Source organism: Triticum urartu, chromosome 2, assembly GCF_003073215.2.
Source record: "Triticum urartu cultivar G1812 chromosome 2, Tu2.1, whole genome shotgun sequence".
Classification (NCBI taxonomy): domain Eukaryota; kingdom Viridiplantae; phylum Streptophyta; class Magnoliopsida; order Poales; family Poaceae; genus Triticum; species Triticum urartu.
This window is the reverse complement of record NC_053023.1, coordinates 738,133,069-738,155,380: the sequence shown is the minus strand read 5'-3', so window position 1 is coordinate 738,155,380 and position 22,312 is coordinate 738,133,069. Positions and strand designations below refer to the sequence as shown.

Here is a 22,312-nt window from a genome sequence, read left to right as displayed (position 1 = left end):
GAAACAGAGAGTTTGCAACCCCATCTCAGTGAGACCGAGATCCTTATCGGTAGAACCGAATTGCTAGGGTTTGGCAGTGGCTAATGACAAGTGAAAACTCGGTGGCGCCGGATAGGAAGAATCGGTAGGACCGAGTTTGGCTTAGGGTTTAGGTCATATGTGGATATGGGAAAGTAGTTGAGGGTTTTGGAGCATATCACTAAGCACATGAAGCAAGAGGCTCATTAAGCAACACATCATCCCTCCTTGATAGTATTGGCTTTTCCTATGGACTCAATGTGATCTTGGATCACTAAAATATAAAATGAAGAGTCTTGAGCTTTTGAGCTTGAGCCAATCCTTTGTCTTTAGCATTTTGAGGGTTCCACTTTCACATTCATGCCATGCCAATCATTGAGCTTTCCTGAAATAATCATCTTGAAATAGCATTAGCTCAATGAGCTATATGTTGTTATGAATTACCAAAACCACCTAGGGATAGTTGCACTTTCAGGAGACATGGTTGCTGGTGAAAACCGAGCCGACGGCAGGCGATGGCGGCGTTCTACGCCGTTACCTTGATGAAGGCATCGTCGTGTAACTACTATCGACCCACTCGTGCTGCTCTGAGGGAAACCCTAGGATCTGGTGTTCCAGATCGGACGATGGCGGCATTGCGGTGTCGTTTCTCTCTTGGAAGCATCATTTGTGGAGCAGTGCTGGAAGTCGAAGGCAGGAGGTGGAGCGGCTTCGTCATGCACGGAGCTTCAGTGGAGATGTCAAGTCATGCCTGACCGGCAGGTGCTACGATTTGTTATGTCTGGTCGGCAGATGCTACGCACGACAGATTTTCCATGGACTTCAAGTTGTGTTGGCTGGTGGTACTTTGCAGCATGGCGCTGAGGTGTATCTGTGGCGACCGCGACGTGCTCAGTTGTTTGCGCGCAGGGAGGAGGTGTCGTTGGGCGCCGTCGTGGCGTCGACGATAGCTACACCGAGTAAGGTTGATGCATCAATACAGTTCTGAAGATGGAGCGGTGGCAGTTGGCGACGGCGGCCTCTGAGAGCACGCCGGACCAGTGTGTGCCCCAAAGTCGGCAAGTGGCTACGTTGGGGTCTCAGGTCTTAGATGTTAGGCTTGGCTGCGATGTCTGTTTGGTATTAGGCTCAGGCTATATGCGCCCCTTCATCAACTGGATAGGTGTAGCGACAGTTTGTTGCTTAGACGGTAGTTTTAGTCTTACTGTTGTATGGCTTTGTAAGGTTTTCTGAAAATAATTAATAAAGTGGTTGTATGCATCGCCTAGAGGCAAAGGCCGGGGGTCATCCTCTTTTTTCTAAAAAAAAACTAAGATCTCAACTCTCTCTTCCCCGCCAAAAACAAAAAGAATATCAAGTCTCTCTACTTGACCAGTTGATAGAGCTAACAACTAACATCTCATTATTGTCCGCAAAAAAGAAAAAAAAATAACATGTCAATATATTCGTTGTGGTATCTTCAAAATAAAAATCGTTGTGGTAATCTAGAGCGGTACGCGTCTCCCAGGAAGGTTCCTAAAGTCTTTTGTTGAATCATAAATATTCTCCACTCTCGCCTGAAAACTCATAATATAAAGTAGTTTTTGCCCAAATCATACGTATGTATGCTGGTCAAACTACACGGTCGCTGCATTGCAAGTGGGTGAAGGGCACGCCTTCACACTGGTTTAGAGAAAGAATGGATAAGCCACGTATGCATCGATCTGATTGAACAAATTGGCGAATATGCCATGATTCCGGCCGCGGTTGTTGGGCGATGTATCAGGCTCTAATACACTATCAGTGGATTCCGCCTTTCGGGTTTTGTCCTGAACAAGGTAGTTACTAGGAAGGGACTTTGGTTCTTGGTATTTCCTTGACACTGCAAATTATATGCTGTCTCGAGTCCTCAAGTTTCGAAAATTGTATAGAGAAGTCGGTTTCACTGTGAAAGTGCATTAATTTTCGACCTCAAAATTGATTTTTGTAATTATAAACCCGGACGAAGTGAGTGCAACTCATATGGTTAAGTTCCTTGTGACACAACCAACCCACCCGGGTTCAACTCCTAGTCTTGGCATTAGTGATCGCATTTTTCTGATTTTATTTCAGGTTTTCCGCGCACATGTGTTTAGGAGGAGACGTTTATGCTGACTATGAAGGCTTTTGTGACGACTTCGTCAATCTCAAGATGATGTACCGGCTCAGTTTCTCGAAGCTCTCATAAGAATAGGACATGCATGCGCACATTCAGAAGGGTAAGCGTGCATATGCATGAACGCCTACGTCTTTACCGTGTTAAAGAAAAAGCCCCTCTATACCTTCATTATGTTAATTATAGTAATGTGTCCCATCCTATTTTGTCCTAACTAATTAAGGGCATGCATGATTTGCACTCATGCATGCTTTGTAATCATGCATTGCTTCTTATCCTTATCTGTTTAGTTTGTGATGATCAAGTGGATAACCTCTAATATGGGGTCGGTCGGTCCTCATTAGTATTAGTGTTTTGATAAGCTATGGTTACGTTAATAATTCTTTTGTACGTTATGTTTGTTAGTTGATTTGACTAGACTACTCCCTCCTTCCATCTATATAGGGCCTAATGCGTTTTTCAAAACGGCTTTTGACTATTGACAAGATTAATAGTACATGACATGCATAATGTAAAAATTATATCATTGAAATCTCCTTTCACATACGAATTTGAGGACATGCTTTGTGTAAATTGCATGTCATATATTGTTGCTCTAACATTTGGTCAAAGTTAGCCTTGAAAAACGCATTAGGCCCTATATAGATGGAAGGAGGGAGTAGAAAGCTAATCTCCAAAAATCTACCTGCCGTTATTCCAGGCGGTGTGCATGTGATTAGAGCGAATGGTCAGAGAGGCTTTACTGACATGGGTGACAACATAATCTTCGAATCGGCCTACTACCTACATCGACATAGGTATAGTTTTGGTCTAATATAAATATAATTAATGTTGGGAAATGCCTTTTTTATTATGTCAAACTGGTAGCTTTGATTGTGTGCATCTTAAATATACAGAGACAAGATGTCGCTCATAATACTCTGTATTCACTCGATCCTACAATATGAATTAATCAAAACATTCTTTATAAAATAAATAAAAAACTGTTCTGCAACTGCAAGTAGGTTTATAGTACTATTTGTAAATGCACCGGAGGCGCGCCTTCACACTGAAAGGGGGCAAAGTAGTGGACATGACATGCATTTTTCCAAGCAGTGTGAGTGGATATGATGGTGATATCCAAGTTCTTATTTTGAAACGGAAGTACTTAATTAGTTGAATCTCGCTTTCATTTCGCTTGGCAACAAAGGGTAGACCGGGCACACAGATGACACACGTACATCATATGCTGGCACCGTTCGATGTTAGGTTATCCCGGCGGGCATCTATAGTCGAATATGTTAAATATGGCCCCTCAAACAACGTCCGCGGAAGCGTCCGGGCGTGTCCGCGAGCAGTGACTATGTACACCTTAAATTTTAGTACTTGCATCGGGACATCTCATATTAGATTCTTAAATTCATAAAAGGACATGCAAACAAAATAAACCGACATACTACATCGATCATCTAGCTACTGATTGTCGGAGATGTCGACGATCTTCGTGCCCGGCTCCGGTAGCATGGGTGGTAGCTGCAGCTCCGGCTCCTCCGGGGCCTCCACTCCGGCCTCCTCCTCCTCTATCTCCGCGTCGAGTTCGGCGAAGAGCGCATCGGACGCCGTCTGCTCCTGTCGGAGGAACGCCCGGTTTGCCTTCACATAGGCCTCATCCTGCAAGGACTCCAGGATAGCCTGCTGCTCCGCCATCTCCTCTGATTGGGCGACGGTAAACTCCGCCTCTGCCTACTCCATGTTGACGCCCGGCAGCTCCTGCTCCGGCTGCTCCGCCTCCTCCACCTCCATCGGAGCCAGCTCCTCTTCCTGCTCATCCTCATTCTCCAGCTCCGGCAAGTCCAGAGGCGGCCCGACAGCGATGCGGGTGGCGCGCGCGGCTTGTCTCGCCCGGATCTCCTGCTGGATCCCATACCGGCGCTGCGGCATGAGCATTGCGTAGTAGGTGATCTTGCTCAGGACCATGGCGGAGCGCCGGAGCGTGGGCAGAGCATCGGAGTGTGGGAAAAGCGCCGGAGGGGAGAGGGAGGAGGTGGATGGGCTCGGGCTGGTGGCGCGGAAAGGAGATGGTGGATGGGATAGGGTTGCGGGACGTTGTCCGGGTTAAATAGGCGTATTTGCTCTCAGGGGCAAGCTGAAACGGCGTACACACCACGGTGAAGGAGGAGGCATCCGTTGGACCGTCGGGTTTTCGCGCGAGTTCACGTGGGACCCATTCGTCAGTCCTACATGGTGGGCGTGCCGTGCGTTCTCATATTCGCCCCATATTTGGACTGGATATGAGGGTGCCGGTCAGCTCGGGCGTTTGAGGCCCGTTTGAGAGGGCCATCTGGGTCGAAAAATCATGACCGGGCAGCCATCCCAAACGTATAAGCGGGTTTGGGGCGCTCGGCTATAGACGCTCTTATCAGGATTAACATTCTTCGCAATTTATTTTTATCACGAGTAACAGGCAGTACACGTGTAACAGTGTTGAAAGTGTTAGAATATAAGTTGTATAGGATAGGAAAGTGGTTTAACTTATCCCTGTCTATCTCTTCTTCTCTCCCTTATCTCCTGTAACCTCTTGAGAGGATCACGATCTATGATCAAACTCTAAAACGTGTACATCAAGGCATTGGCCATATATATATACTGCGGCCCGAGACAAAGGGTTCTACGCTTCCTCATATGGTATCAGAGCCCTTCCTCTCGTACGTCTAGCCCTCGAGAAGGAATCGATCTAGTTGATCGAGAAAACAGAGAGGAACCAAGATCGAGAGAGAGGTAACCATGGCAGGCACCGCGCCGTCCACCGCTGCATCCACCACGCCCGCATCCACCATGAGCACTTTGTCAACCCTGTCCGCGTCTTCCACCTTCGCATCATCATCTACCCATAGCAGCTCGCCCTCTCTCGGTCCGCCTCCATCAGAGAAGCTCACGAGGACGAACTTCCTCCTCTGGAAGGCTGTTGTGCTACCCCAGATCAAGGGGGCACAGATGGAGCACTTCCTCGATGCCGCAAGTCCGGCGCCCCCTGCCACCATCACCGTTACCAACGATGAGAAGGAAGAGCAGGTCTTCAACGTCGCCAGGTCGATCTGGTTTGCGCAGCAACAACAGCTCCAAGGGTATCTCATGGGGTCTCTGTCTCGAGAGGTCCTTGCCCAAGTTGCCATGCTCCAGACGCCGGCCGAGGTGTGGAACTCCATCCATGCCATGTTCGCTGCGCAAACACAAGCCCAGAAGATCAACACGAGGATGGCGCTCACCAATCTGCAGAAAGGTAATCTAACCATGGCAGAATATCTTGGGAAAATTAAAACCCTTACAGATGAAGTTGCCTGCGCCGGTGCACCGCTCGGAGATGCCGAGATCATCTCCCATGTCATAGCCGGCCTCGACATCGACTACAACCCCGTGATCTCGGCTCTGGCTGCGCAGGTCGAACCTGTTACGGTTCAGGAGCTGTATAGTCAGCTCCTGAGCTTTGACGCCCGCCTCAGCATGCTCCAAGGAGGAAACTTGCGCCAATCGTCTGTCAACGCTGCCTCCCGCGGACGTGGCCGTGGGCGTGGACAGCAAGGGCGTGGACGCGGGAACAGCAACGGCGGCGGGCGCGGTGGTAACCAGGGCCAGGCTCGCTCTGGTGGTGGTGACCGTGGCGGCGGTGATCGCGGCGGTGGCTACAACAACAACAGTCGTCGCCCTAGATGTCAGCTATGCAAGAAACCGGGCCATGAAGTCATTGACTGCTGGCACCGGTATGATGAGGACTTCGTGCCCGATGCACGACACGCTGCTGCAGCCATACGGGAGCACGGCGGAGCTGATGGTAACACGGTATGGTATGCTGATTATGGAGCTACTGATCATGTCACAAACGAGCTAGAGAAGCTTGCTCTCCGAGAGAGATATCACGGCAATGATCAGATTCACACCGCAAGCGGTGGAGGTATGGACATTCTTCACATTGGTCAATCTTCTATTAATTCCCCTAGTCTCAAACGTGATCTTGTCCTTAAAGATGTCCTTCATGTTCCACAAGCCGATAAAAATCTAGCTTCCATGTCTCGCTTAACCTCCGACAATAATGTTTTCTTTGAAACTCATCCTACCTATTTTTTCATAAAGGATCGGGCAACGAGGGAGCTCATCCATCACGGTAGATGCATTGGAGGATTATACCCCATCACATCAAGAGTCTTTGATCGAAAGCATCATCATAAAGTTCATTCTTCTATCAAGCCCTCCTTAGCCAAGTGGCACCAAAGATTAGGGCATCCTTCTTTAAATATAGTCAAGCAAGTAGTCAATAAAGGCAATCTTTCATTGTCACGTAGTTCGGAAAGTGAGTCGGTTTGTGAAGCTTGTCAATGTGCAAAGAGTCACCAACTTCCTTATCCATTGTCAAATAGTGTGTCTCATGCTCCTTTAGAGCTTATCTTCAGTGATGTATGGGGTCATGCAAAAGATTCTTTTGGTAGAAAGAAATACTATGTCAGTATAGCAAATTCACGTGGATATATTTGCTTAAATTCAAGTCTGAAGTCTTCTCTGTTTTTCAAGAGTTCCAAAAACTTGTTGAAAGACAATTTGATCGAAAAATTCTTGCAGTCCAAAGTGAATGGGGAGGAGAGTATGAGAAATTCAACTCTTTCTTTCGGAGCATTGGCATTATTCATCATGTTTCTTGCCCCCATGCACATCAACAGAACGGTTCAGCTGAACGAAAACATCGTCATATTGTGGAAGTTGGTTTGTCTCTTTTAGCTCATGCATCAATGCCACTCAAATATTGGGATGAGGCTTTTATCACGGCTACTTATCTCATCAATCGTCTGCCTAGTCGTGTCATTGGCAACACCACTCCTTTGGAACGTTTGTTTCATCAAAAACCTGACTATAGTTCTCTCAAAAATTTTGGGTGTGCTTGCTACCCAAATTTGCGTCCCTACAATCATCATAAACTTGAGTTCAGATCTACACAATGTGTGTTTCTTGGCTATAGTAATCTTCACAAAGGATACAAATGTCTAGAAATCTCATCAGGCCGTATCTATATTTCTCATGATGTTATCTTTGATGAAACATTGTTTCCATTTGCCAAACTTCATCCTAATGCCGGAGCTCTTTTGCGTGCTGAAATCTCTCTTCTTTCCGATCCTCTGTCTTCTTCTGATCATGGGGGTGAATTAATTAGAATTGACCATGTGGAAAATTCCATAAAAAATTTTGAATCTGGTGTTGATTGTGCAGCAACAGGGCGTTATTTTATGTGTCCAGATACAGCCAAGACAAGATCTGGCACGGGATCCCAGGCTGATTCGCCTGCAGCTGCGCGATCCGAGGCGGCCGCGCGATCCGAGGCGGATTCGCGCCGCAGACTGATGGACGCGGGATCCCAGGAGGATCGCCTCGCGTCTCCCGCGGCAACCGACCGGGTGGCCGACCGCTCCCCAGGTGTGGAGCCCGCGGCAACCGACCGGGTGGCCGACAGCTCCTCAGGCGCCCACCCCACCAATCTGCATGGGAGCGATTCGCCCCGTGCCACGACTCCCGATGCTGCTGGCGAGGGGGAGAGCGCGCCGCCGCCTGCTGATGAGGATCCGGCCGGATTTTCTGTGGACGACACCTCTGCTGCAGAACCAGAATTTTCAGGATCTTCTGCGGCCAGACCTGCAGAAACACCGGTTCCCCTCCGTCATACACGGTCTCGGTCAGGTATTGTCAAGGAAAAGAAGTATTCAGATGGTACAATCAGGTATGATAAACTTAAGCGTGCTTTTCTCACAAGTATCGGTGAACCAACAAATTTGCATGATGCTCTTGCACACAAGGATTGGAAGAAGGCTATGGATGTTGAATATGATGCACTCATTCAAAACAAAACCTGGCGGTTAGTTCCACCAAAGAGAGATGCCAATGTGATTGATTGCAAATGGGTATATAAAATTAAGAAAAAGGCTGATGGAAGCATAGACAGATACAAAGCTAGACTAGTTGCAAAAGGGTTTAAACAAAGGTTTGGCATAGATTATGAGGATACCTTTAGCCCTGTTATTAAATCAGCTACTATTCGACTTGTGTTGTCTATTGCTATTTCCAGAGGTTGGAGTCTACGATAGCTAGACGTTCAGAACGCGTTTCTTCATGGTGTTCTCGAGGAAGAAGTGTTCATGCGGCAGCCACCAGGATATGAAAACAAAAATACACCACATTATGTCTGTAAGTTGGACAAAGCATTGTATGGCTTAAAACAGGCCCCAAGAGCCTGGTACTCAAGGCTAAGTACACAGTTACAAAAACTTGGGTTTACACCGTCAAAGGCAGATACCTCGTTATTCTTTTACCATAAGAACAATATTACTATATTTGTTCTTGTCTATGTTGATGATATAATTGTTGCAAGTTCAAGCCCAGATGCCACAACCTGTCTGCTTAAGGATTTAAAGCTGGAAATTGCTCTTAAAGACTTAGGAGATCTACATTACTTTCTTGGAATTGAGGTCAAGAAGGTAAAGGATGGCATACTTCTTACACAGCAAAAATATACCACTGATATTCTCAGAAGGGTAGGTATGGAAAAGTGTAAGCCAGTCAGTACACCTATCTCTACTTCAGAAAAGCTTAATGTTGAAAGTGGAGAAGCACTTGGGTCAGATGATACAACAAATTATAGAAGCATTGTAGGTGCATTACAGTACTTGACTCTTACACGTCCTGATATTTCATATTCTGTTAACAAAGTATGTCAATACTTTCATGCTCCTACTACTTCTCATTGGACAGCAGTCAAAAGAATTTTGAGGTATCTCAAGTTTACAGAGGGACTTGGTCTTCAGATTGTCAAGTCTTCATCTATGCTTGTGTCAGCTTACTCGGATGCAGATTGGGCAGGGTGTGCTGATGATAGAAGGTCAACAGGTGGTTTTGCTGTATTTCTGGGAACAAACCTTGTGTCATGGAGTGCAAGAAAACAGGCAACAGTCTCAAGATCAAGCACTGAGGCTGAGTATAAAGCTTTGGCTAATGCAACAGCTGAAGTAATGTGGATTCAGACATTGTTACATGAACTTGGAATTAAAGTTCCACAGGCTGCAAGATTATGGTGTGATAACATTGGTGCAACCTATCTTTCAGCCAATCCTGTTTTTCATGCACGGACAAAACATATTGAAGTTGACTTTCACTTTGTCAGAGAAAGAGTGACGCGCAAACTACTTGATATAAGGTTCATTCCAACAAGTGATCAAATTGCTGATGGATTCACAAAGCCTCTTACGATGAGGAGGTTAGATGATTTCAAGTACAATCTCAACCTTGGCAAATAGGGTTTAGATTGAGGGGGAGTGTTAGAATATAAGTTGTATAGGGATAGGAAAGTGGTTTAACTTATCCCTGTCTATCTCTTCTTCTCTCCCTTATCTCCTGTAACCTCTTGAGAGGATCACGATCTATGATCAAACTCTAAAACGTGTACATCAAGGCATTGGCCATATATATATACTGCGGCCCGAGACAAAGGGTTCTACGCTTCCTCATAGAAAGATGCTCTAGGAAGTGACGGAGACGAATGAGGACGGCACACGAGACGTGAGGTGGTCGACCACTGTCTAGCTCGATCAAGAAAGTGCTGCAAGGAACATGATGGATGCGCTTCTTCATGCTTCTGATGCAGGGGGGAAAGTACTCCCTGGGGATACATCTTCGTAGGATATACTGTGTCTTTTGGTCGGTCTACGGGTCGTTTAGGTGCTTTTGAACTTTATGTGCTGCCAGATTTTCGCCTCATAACATTCGTTTTAACTACGAGCGAATAGCAGTGGGTTTCCTCCCAGTGCTCTAACTCGCTCTATTTCTTTCCCTCCTCGTGACAATATTCTCTGGATCCGGTTGTATTTCCATTCATTTGCAATGGAAAAGAGTAAAGTCCGGTTAAAAAAAAGCTCGATGGAGAAAGTAGGAGTATCTTATCATGCATGCATGGAAAGTTGGTGCATGCTGGGATCAAGCAAACGTGCATAAAGACACGTACGGACACACGCTGCATCCTATCTATGCTTTTCCGTGCCTGGCAAGAGAAAAAAACAGCAGCGTGCTGGCGCGTATAAAGCTGACAGCGACACTCCCAAACGGGGTGAAATACATCGATCTCATCTCATGCCATTTCATCTTTCAAGTAGGTTTTTACCATCGAAGATGATCAGTCGGGAAGAACCAAGTCTCCCGGATACAAGATGAGGGGTTGATCGATCGAACAACTAAGGGCATCTTCACCGGCGTTTCTCAAAGGCTGGATATGACAGGCCGGTCAGAGGGCATTCAGTGTTGTCCTCTAAAATTCTGCCAATTCAAACCCGCAATTTATATTAAATTTAAATTAGCTTGATATATAACATATAAAATTGATAAAGTTTAATTAGTTTGATATGTTTTACATCCAAACTACTTAAAATGAACCAAAACTAAACTATACTATACTATAAGTAGGGGGGCCGTGACCTTGTAGGAATAGCCTCCGGGGCCACTGCGATCGCCATCGCAGCCGTCGTCGGTGGTTGCGGAAGCTTTCCCAACCACCACAACATCTGTCCCAGGCTGCGACGTCGTGCTCACGCCACAAGCTTCATGCCTTCTTCTCCGTCTTGAGACGTCGGGTGTCCACCTTGACACGGAGCTCACGCTCCGACTTGGCGACTCCAGTCAGGAAGTGGTCCCGACTGATCTGGCGTTAGCAATGGGCATGGGTCTCCTTGGTGGTCTTGGGCATATCCAAGGGCCATGCCCTCCGCAAACTCTGGGCCAACGATGACCCATGCCAGCGGCACCTATGTCGCAGGGGCGAGCCCACATTGTGCCAGCAGGTAGCACAGGACACCGGGTAAAAGAATGTCTTACCTTATAACTATAGAGCCCACGTACACTGGGTCACCCCTAATTTTTCTAGGGGGACACTCGTACAACCAGGCTCCACCCAGCACAAATGCAAGTGCAGCCAGGCGCGTGACGAAGGCCCAGTCCAACTTGTAGATCGATGCGTGCAGTAGATTGATCGATCAATTGATCGATGCGTGCTTTTCTGTTCGTCTGCTCCACGCTGCGCTTTGTGCCTTGAGCCCTTGACCTTTCGCTTTCGTTCGTATCCCCCCGTATGCCGTACTCGCCGCCTATTACCATAGCACGGCAAGTCATCGAATCAGTGAAGAAAAGAAGGAACAGGTAGGCCACATCAGTCCCCAAACCCAATGCGGTGTGCCTCAGCCTCGATTGCATATCCGGTTCTAATTATTGATTTTTTTTCTCTAACCCTAGGGAATTAGGGCTACTGAATAAGACTAGAGATTTTGATTGTATTGGATAATTGGACTACTTTAAATAATTGTGCACCGAGTGGAGACCAATATTGCAACACTCTAGGACGCCAACACAATATCAAGTAATTTTTATGTTACATTCAAGTATTCTGTGTACACATGATTCATGGTTCTTTTCTTCCTTGCAAATTTTATAATTATCTGAATAAATTACAAATTTCAGGTGAAGCTCGGTTTATGGAAAGTTTCTAAAAAAGAGGAGAACCTCAGTGCAAGATGAAAATGTTGGTCCGTCACACGAACATAATCAGAATGATGTCTCTGTCCCGCCACCATCAGAAGGACAAAGTAATGCCTCACCGCATGAACAGATTGATGTCCCGGCCCCACCATCACCACATGGACAAAATGATGCCTCCAGATATGGAGTTCTGCCAATAATACAAGGAGTTCATTTCAAGCTGAAGAAGAGATCAATTGGGAAAAAGAAACTAAATTTGATCGAGGTAAAAGGAGAAGCATTGATGAGTACCATCCAAATCAGCAAGATTTGGTAAGAAGGAAATATTTGGCCAATGGGCCTTCTCAACCTCGTACTTATTCTTAAGTGGATTGTTTTAATGATGCTATTGATTAGTTGCTCCAAGAACTTGATAATAGCTTCATGGAGAAAAATTCTGAACTGCTTGTTCGCTCGGCGACTTTGAGCCCAAATGAATTATTTTGTGATTTCAACATAGTGCATTTGATGAGTCTTGCTAAATTTATCCAAAAGATTTTGATGATGGAGAACTCAGGGACCTTAGACAAAACCTTCATCTTGACATTGTTGTGTCCGAGCAGATGATCGCTCCTCTAGTTTAAGTAATATTTGTGAGCTCTCTCAAAAAATGGAGACAAGAAAACATATTGTCTATCCCTTGGTTTATCGGACTTTTTATTGCACAATTGTTATTAATATGCTACTAATTGGTTTTGTTTCTTTTGAATTGTCGGCAATCAAGATCTAGTGTTGCATTTTCTTGTGGTCATCGGTTATACTTTATTCATAATCTGGACACTTTGGTTCTTCTTCAATGTTTAATTTCCTACTATCAACTAATATTTCAAGTGAAACTCTTTATTTTGGATCTCTGGTAAGCATATTCAACGTTATATTGTATTCTTGGTATATTATATTGTTATAAGTGTGTTACTTTTATCTATATAATTACTTGATATCGACATATATGTGATAGAGATAGAACCCCGGGTCATTTTTGTCCTGGGTCCGCGCCTGTGTCTAAGCGAAGGACGTTGTGTGCCGCGCGTGGCGCTGCGCCACGGTAGTGAGGCGTTTCGAGCCCCTAAGCGACGAGGAGGAGGCGTTGGACCACACACCATTGCCGAGGTAGTACTTGAGGCGGGTGCACATATGCGGCGAGGATGGAGCCCGCTCCTATTTGATAAGGGCCGGGCGCCATTGGGTACCGGGGCGACAATGCAGCAGAGCCAGTCACCTAATTCTTGATTAGATTAAAAATGAGGCAATTAACTAGTGCAAGTATTTTGGCTCAAAATGTCTCTGTTCAAAAAACAAAGTGAAGGTACTCCGTCCGGTCCTTTTTACTCCGCGTATTAGATTTGTGTCAAGTCAAACTCTACAAAGTTTGACCAAATTTATATTAAAAAATATCAACATCTACAAGACCAAATATATATACTAAGAAACTACATTTCATAATGAATCTGACAATAATGTTTTGCTATTGTGAATGTTGATATTTTTTTCTATAAGTTCGGTCAAAATAGAGATACTTTGACTTCGGACAAAACTTATATGCAAACTAAAAAGGACCGGAGGGAGTACTTCAGATGTATTAGTCGTCATATCCTTAATTAGAGCAAAAAGGAGTTGTGCATGTATTTCGGCTCAAAAATGTTTTGGTTCAAAAGATGACGTGGAAGTATTTTAGATGTATTAGTCATATGATCCTTAAGTGGAGCAAAAATGAAGCGATTAATTAGTGCAAGTATTTGGCTTAGAAAATATCGGTTTAAAAATTAAGTGAACGTATTTTGGATTAATTAGCCGTCTGATCCTTAATTGGAGAAAAACGAGGCAACTAATTAGCATTTGCATACGATGCTATGTTGTTAATCTGGCTATTCAGTAGTTAATCTGCTATTAATCAAGAGAGGGTGATTAGGCGCTAACTGTAGGAATATATGCATGTCGGTTGGCTACGATGCAGTTAATTAGCTCTTGATCGTGGTAGGTTGGTAGGAGATTCTAGACAAGTGGAGGAAGCCAGGATTCATTATTTAATGCTGATGTGAGCACGACCCACTTAAATGCGATATACCAATGATATACGAGTTGGCTTTGTAATTATACAAGAAAAAAATTCAGAAAGATACTAGTTACTGACGGCTTTTGATGAACCTTGAATGGTGAGATTTAGGAAGGTGGCGTGAGCAGGTTCTCCTTCGTATTTCTCGGCCATATATTAATTTTTTTTAGCATCAGTACAGACACAAGCGCTCATATACACGCGCATACACTCACCCCTATGAACGCACACACGTACACCCTATCCCTATGAGTACCTCCGAGAGACTGAACCGGCATATCATCTTGGGATTTACGAAGTCACCGTAGGCGCCTCGTCGTCGATGGGAACGTCTTCTCCCACTGAAAGCACATCGCCGGAAATCCTGAAATAAATCCAGAAATAATGCGAGCACCAGAATTTAAACCCTGGTGGGTTAGGGATATCACTGTCCACCTAACCAACTCAACCGCAGGTTGATTCACCCGCCATATATCAATTGATATACTGACTTGATAGTAAGCATATATTCTCTCACCGCCACGGCCACAATACGTACACAGCACTGCTACACAACGATAAATTCATGCACGATCTGCACACCACAACGCATCACATCCTTGGTTGCCTCGTTTTGTAAATCTCTGTGGCCCAAATCGTGTCGTGTGTGGATCGTGGATGCACAGATCGTGTGCACAGCACTTCCAATACACGAACGCATAACAGTGGGAGCAAGTGGTAGGAAAGTACTTTCTTCATTTTTTTTAGTTTACATATAAGGTTTGATCAAAGTCAACCTTTGTAAAATTTGACTAACTTTATATTAAAAAGTTATCATGATTCATAATATGAAATTAATATTATCAGATGCAACATGAAATGTATTTTCATACTATATAGTTTTAGTATTATAGATGTTCATATTTTTTTATATAAATTTGATCAAATTTTTGTAGTTTGACTTTAATCTAATTTTATACGCGGAATAAAAAGAAACGAAGTACATGAGCATACGACAAGCAAACGAAAGTAGTCCACCACGTGATGGAGTGCATGAGTCCTCTTTTTCTCAACTTTTTCCACTTTTATATTCGGGACATACTCCTACACATGGTTAGAGCATCTCTAGCAGACCTCGCATAACACTCGGTCAGCAAAAATTTTGACGAGTATACGGATTTGGGCCAATTTTGCAGCCAGAACAGAGCCCGCATACTCGCCCAGCCCGCAAAAACTTTTACCGCACCTGCAAACCGCATGCCCCGAGCACTATAAGTGCGGTTCCGCGACCCTTTTGCGGGTCCAAACCCTATCCCCCGCCGCCGCGAGCCACCCAATTCTCCTTTCTCCCCTCTCAATTTCTCGCCGCCGGCGACCCTCCGCCCCGCCTCCAGCCGCCATGTCGGGGCGAATGTGGAGCTCCGGACGCGGCTCCGGCAGCCGATCCGGCCGTGAGAGGGATCCGGAGCGCGAGCGGCGCGTCCGGTCCGACGGCGCGAGGAAGCGCGGCGCGCGGAGGTCGACGAACCGCGGGCTTTCGCCGCAGGCGAGCTTCGACCGCCGCCAGACGGTGGAGTACGACCGCCGGCGCGCGTCGTTCTCCTCCGCGCGGTCTTCGTACGCTGGATCCTCCTCCGCCGCCGCCGCGGGCTTCCTCTCCGTGAAGAGAGAGTGGTCGGACGAGGAGGAGGAGCCGGCGCCGCCGGCGCCGTTCCCCTTCGTGCCGGTGAAGGAGGAGCCCGAGGACCCCGCTCCGCTCGGCCGCCGCGGAGTCGTCGGGCCCGAGGACTTCGTCGTGGAGTTCGATGCCGTCGCCGCCGCCATCGCCGAGCGGAGCGTGCACGAGGAGGAGGAGCGCCGACGCCACGCCGAGGAGCTCGAAGCCCTCGAGTGGCGGCAGGCGGTCGCCGCCAACCTCACCGCCAAGGAGAAGGCCGAGGAGTGGCGCCGCATCCGCGCGGAGCAGGCGGAGAAGTTCATCGATCTCTGCAGCTCCGGCGAGGACGAGTGAGCGTCCGGCTCCTCCACAGCATCGTCCGGTTGTCGCGACCTCGCCGCCGTTACCCCCTAGTACTAGTTTAACGTGGTATGTAGTATAACTATGCTTGTAGTTTGATGAACTATGTAGTATGCGATGCACAATGTAGTATGTGTGATGAACTGTGTTTGCGCAATTTCCCTTGCGAAAGAAGTTTTTCAAATTATGCAGGTTTAGATACAGGTTCTGCTCGGACGCATATGTTTTTGACCCGCAAAAGCGATTTTCGTGAACCCGCAAACGCGTTTTGCGGGTCGTATTTTTGCGGGGTCTACTAGAGTTGCTCTTAGAGCATCTCCAGCCGTTGGCTCCAGGGGCTCGGAAAATCGTCGCCTGGGGAGGAGCCGAGGAGGAGGCACGCCCGTTCTCGTTGATGAGGATGCCGGTGCTGCGGGTGCGTCGGCCGAGCGGCATTTCCGCGGGCTCGGCCTTGACGCTGAAGAGCGCCGGCGACCCAAAAGAGTGGGAGGAGGAGGAAGACGAGCCGGTCCTCCTCGGCATCAATTGGCCGCAACTCCGTCGGGGGACCGGGGCTGCCGGGTACGTCAGTGGAGGCTCGTTGCCGCCCTCAAGGTGCTCAAGGACGGCGTGGAGCGTGCGGCCGGGGCGCCCCACCACACGCGGCGGCCGTCGCTGTTTTTGGTCCCCCGCACCATCGGCGTGTTGTTGGTGGAGGCTATCCGCTCCACCTGCCAGCGTTCGAAGTACGCCGCCCACGCCTCGTGGTTGCCGGCGGCGTACTCCGGGAGGGTCCGCTGCTCCTCCGGATCTCGGCGCGGAAGTAGTCCGGGCGCGTGACGTTGGACAGTGGGGGAACGGGGACGCCCCCGGCGCTGAGCCTCCACCGCCCCGGCGCGCGCATGTCGGGAGGCGCCGGGTAGTTGGCTTCGTGCAGGAGCTGGGCTTCCCACTCGTGCAGAGAGCGACGGCCGAAGCCATTCGCCGCCGCCCCATCGCCGGGGAACCTTTCGCCCGTCGTCTACGGCGGCTGTGAACAGGGAGGGAGAGGAAAGAGGGCTCGTCGGCGGTGGCTGTGCACGGGGAGAGTGGGGCTGCAGGCGGGTGTGTCCACCGGTGAGGAAGGTGTTGCTTTATATAGAGGCCGAGGGGTGGCGTCGTGTGTACGCGTGGCGGGGAGGGGGTGCGTCGCCGCTCGTGAGAAATCAATGGAAGGCTGACCGGCGGCAGCCTTGGCATTAATTCCTCGCGGAAAACCGAGGCAACGTGAGGACGACGAGGCGCAGGTCGCTGACTCGGCAGGCCCGCTGTTCTTTCGCGCCAAAACGATCGTCCCGGTGTTTCTGGGTGCCTCAGCGTGCCGGATTCGGTCTGGATCCACCGACGTCGGTTTTGGCTCTAACCGACAAAAACTAGGCTTTTAGGGCGCAACTGCGTCGTTTTTGGGCGCCAATGCCAAAAAAGAAGTCTGGGGCTGTTGGGGGCACGACCGAAGATGTTCTTAGGACGGGAGTAGTTGGCGAATTGAATGCGTGATCTAGGTCCGGATCCGTGCAGCTTTTCGCACTCTACAGTGTGCTGTGCCCCGTCCGGTTTGATACACATGCATGTCACGAGAGAGGATAAGACTCATGCATGCATGTTTTTCTACAACATCTAGCTGCACGTACGTAGTAACTAGGTCAAGATCATGCATCATACTGCGCCTGCGTCGAGACCCGCGAAATCATTGTGCTAACGCGCCGCACCTACTATGACGGAGTCAGTCGCAAAACTGTGGACGTGTAGCATACGTGCTGGTCCTTCCTGACCTGTTTGCACCTCGAGTTGGTGATGTGAGCTGAGCAGCACCTTCAAGGACATGATCGTACGTCCCGTTCCAACATCTGCCTCCATCTCTGCCAACTCGCACCTACCTAGTGGCATACATATAGTAGAAATAGCATTATTCTAGCTATAGACACATAGAGTACAATAATGTTGCATTATCACTTTGGGCGAAGTGAGTCAAGTGGCTGCATACACAGCAGTCGTACAATCGAACCTGTTAGAGCATGGGTACGCCACTTTTACTTTTCTTTGGTCTATCCTCACACATACACAGCAGTTACAATCGAACCTGTTAGAGCGTCTACAACCCGCCCGGCTTGGCAAATCCGACTCCTCAAACACCCACGAACACTGACTGATTACACCTCATACTTGATGCTATGCATGTGAGTATCTCATATTCAATCCTCTAGATCCAGACAAATCATGCACAAGAAAACTTACGTACTACACAAATCACGCTAACCTAACTACGCTTCATCGTCGGAGAAGTCCACTAGGAGATCCGTAATAGATTTTAATGAAATTTTGGTGGTTTACCGAAATATTTTTAATCTGAAACTTCGATCCATATTAAGAATAAAATGAAATTATATTTAAATTTAATAAAAATTTGACTAAGCAACAAAAAAAAGATATGAAGGATTTTTTTATGAAATACATATAAGTTGCCTGGATTTTGATTCTGTGTAAGTTGATTTCTCACTATCCAACGGAAAAATGAATGTGCAGCAAAATCAAAATTGACTTGCACTAAATTTTGGCTCAGACGTATTTTAGACGAGCACTAATGATAAAAAAACTAAAAATAAAAAATTAAGTTTTCTAAGGAAGAATGAATTACTGGAATGATATTATCCTTAAAGAAGAAAGAACATAGTAAAAACAAAATTATGATAAATTTGCGCACAATATACACAGAAATTACAATTTATTACAATATGCATGAACAAGCATATAATAGAGAAATTTTTGCAAAACTTAAGTATTCTAAAAAAATGGATGAATTAGTGGCATTGGTATTAACCATGCCAAACAAAGATAATGAAAAACTAGAACAAAATGAAAATAAAGAAGTTTTCTAATGAAGAATGAATTAGTGGCCACAGTATTACCTTTTAAGAAAAAAAATATTTTTTTTAAATAAATAAAGACACAATTTGCACGCAATTTATACAGAAATTGTGTTTTTTTATAATATGCCAGAATTAGTATATAATAGTGACTTGTTTTGCACAAATAGAAGTTTCTCAAGAATGAACAAATTAATGCCACCGATATGAGTTAAAGAATAAATAAAATAAAATAAAAACCAAACAAAATCAAAATAATGAAGTTTGCTAAGAAAAAACAAATTAATGGCATTGTTATTACCCTTTAAAAGGAAAGAAAAATGAAACTAAAACAAATAATGACAATAATTGCACACAAATTGTATTTATTTATATTATGCAAGAATAAACATGCAATATTGATTTTTTGCAAAAAAAGATATTTTAAGATGAAATGAAATAAAAACTAAAACTTAGTAAAAAATGATGTTTTCTAAGTAAGAAATGAAATAGTGGCATTGGTTTTAACTTATAGATTGAAATAAAATAAAAAAAACTTAACAAACTTGCACACAACTTTGCATTGAAATCACACCTTTTGTAAATTGTAATATAAGAATAAGCATATAATAGTGCAATTTTCGGACTCTAATATAATATACACATATATTATATAGTATTTGCATGTATATTTAGGAGGATTTTTTTAAAGGCACTTTCTAAGAAGGATTGGTAATTAGGGGTTACCTTGTAAAGAAAGAAAATAAAAATAAATACAAAAAGTTGCACACAATTTGCATAGGAATAACAAATTTTATAGTATGAAAAAATGTACATATAATAGTGAAATCTTCATACTCTAGTATAATTTACACATATATTATATTATACTCATACGTATAAATTTACTCTCACCTAACACCAAAATATTTTCTATGAATACATGCGAGTTATACTCCATGTTAAAATAAAAAACAGCAAAGTTAGAGATTAATTCTCTCTCAACATATAAAAATAAATTGCATCTTATATTGGTGGTGTCATCTCCCTCAACACGCATGTGCGCGTGCGTGCACGCGCGCGCGCGCGCACACACACACACACAAAGAAAAACAGAAATAGAGAAGAAAAAATAAAGTAGCCGTAGAAACGCATTCCTACATTGATACGATAGAGAAAATTCATCAAAATGTCTTTAAATTCAAACTAAAACGAGCTTGCTGGATTGATCTCAACTACTCTCGACTAACACGTCACTAATTATCTCGGCAGCCCGTCACCCGTCCTGCACATGCTGGCTGCATGTTGCATGCATGTCGTATTGTACATGTGTGCACAGTTTGGGGGAAAGCAATTGACTGACTCTAGTTGTTTTTTCAGGCAACTAAAGTATAGCTAAAGTGAAAACATTTCTAGTTTCTGAAATTTGAAATTTTCCTTTACAGATCCCTATTAGAGGGTTGGGTGCTTCTGCAATTTCATTAAGGACAAGAGAGAGATCTAGTTTATAAGGAGACTAGACCGAAAAACCAGAAAGGTTGAATAGAGGACAACCATGCCAAAAACCCAATGACAAACACAAGCAACCCCTAAACGAAACTAGACTCCACCACCAAGCGCAAGCCACTGACCGAGGGCCAAAGAGATACATGATAGGGGAGAAAAACTTTCCGACAACGCCTTCGAGAAGTAAATGATACCCATGGGGCACCGGCGTGAAATACATTGACACGATGTCCTCTGTTTTGTTCTCCCTCCGTTTCAAAGTATAGTGCATCCTCAGTTTCCGCGCTTCAACTTTGACCATAAATTTAACCAACGAGACAGACTGCGGCGGGAGCAAAAATTATACCAGTGAATTCATATTCGAAAAAAGTTTTCAATTATATAATTTTTGCTTCCACCGCGGTCGGTCTCGTTGGTTAAATTTATGATCAAAGTTGAACCTCGAGAAGTGTTAGCGCACTATATTTTGAAACGAAGGAGTACATTCAAGCGGTCATTTTCCATGCCCTCATCGTCAAGAGCACACAGGAGCTCTAGCCAACCCGAGCCACCATGGGCACCAAATCTGGGTGGCACTGTGCGAGGAATCCCAGAGTCAACATCGGCCATTCATCGCAACCCCAACTCCGTCAATCCAGCGCCGCAGTTGTATATGGACACCACTGCACCTACCTAGAGCCTCTCCACCACGAGCAGGGCCCCACCGCCAGCGTCGGTTGCACATTCACCCAGCGGCGGCGAGGGGGAGATGGGCCAGGATGAGGGGTGGTGGCGGCTAGGTTTCAAGACGCTGCCTGAGTCGCCCTTGTGAGAGCAAAGCGGAGGCTTTGTGGCTAATTGTCCTCACCGACAATAATAAACCAACATTGTTTAACTCATACAAATTTTGATACATTACAGATTTCTAGTTGATAGCAATGGGAAAATAAGCAAATAGCAGACAATATAATGCCTTTTAAAAAGAAAATTAGATAATGGAGTTGTTGAACATCCATCAGCTTCTTATGCTATAGCATTATTGGTGGCATGTGTAACTATTATGACACTGTAGTCTTTTTTTTGCGAGAAACTTCCAATCTATTCATCTTCAATCATGACAGTATAAAGAACAACAGAGGTAATAGAAATTACAATCATGTCCATGGACCACCTAGCAACGACTACAAGAACTGGAGCAAGCTGCCGTCATCGCCCCTCCCTCACCGGAGCTGGGCAAACCTTTTTGTAGTACATAGTCAGGAAGTCGTCGTGCTAAGGCCCCATAGGACCAGCGCACCAGAGTAGCATCCATCGTCGTGAAGAAATTCGTAGATAAGAAGGATCAAAGCTGTAAACACCCAAGCGAAGACGAACGAACACCGGATCCAACCAGATCCATCGAAGACCAGCACCGGCCGAATTCTGCGAGATTCGACAAAGACACACGTCCACACGCACTCCGACGATACTAGGCGCACCATCGGAACGGGGATAAAACGCAGGAGGCATTATTCCTACTAAGGGATATCGCCACCACCACACAGTCCCTACCAAGATGTTGAACCTAACAAGAACGAGACCAGGGTCCCTCCTGCCAGCGAGGGGCCGAGATCCTCCACACCTCCATGGCCTAGAGACCATGGGAGATGGGGCGGACCGGCAGCGGCGCCGACGGGATGAGAAAAGCTTTTCTTGTGGAGGAGAAAAGAGATATGAGAACAATAGAAACCCATATCAGCTATATGACACGGTGATCTTAATTATTATACCTTACATATGTTCTATGACTTAGCAAATATTTTCTTGCGTATTATGTGTTTTGACATGAAATTGCCACATCTTGTGTTTTGATCATGCTCTGCAATGCCTGCGGTGTCAGCTTCATGTCTTGTTGCACACAACAAAGTCTTGATATAATAATTTTCAAGAAAAAAAAAGAGTCTGGATAGAATAAACACCCGTTATTATTAGATCCATGCATCTTATCAGACGATGGAAATAACCAAGTACGCATACGAACAATGATAGTAAACAACATGGATACAATGTACGTACGTACATACATAGTACATAGTAGTATAGTAGTACTGTACGTAGCTAGCAACAAGCTAGACCTTATTACACAAACAACTTTCGGTGAACGTACGATCGATGCATCTATATGATAGTATAATCTAGACCAACTCGCAAGCTGG

The 22,312-nt window shown here is 45.7% G+C and overlaps 1 pseudogene; it reads left to right on the top strand.

Moving 5' to 3' along the window:
- Positions 1-5,482: 5,482 nt before the first annotated feature.
- Positions 5,483-5,621, top strand: LOC125541910 (annotated as a pseudogene).
- Positions 5,622-22,312: the final 16,691 nt, after the last annotated feature.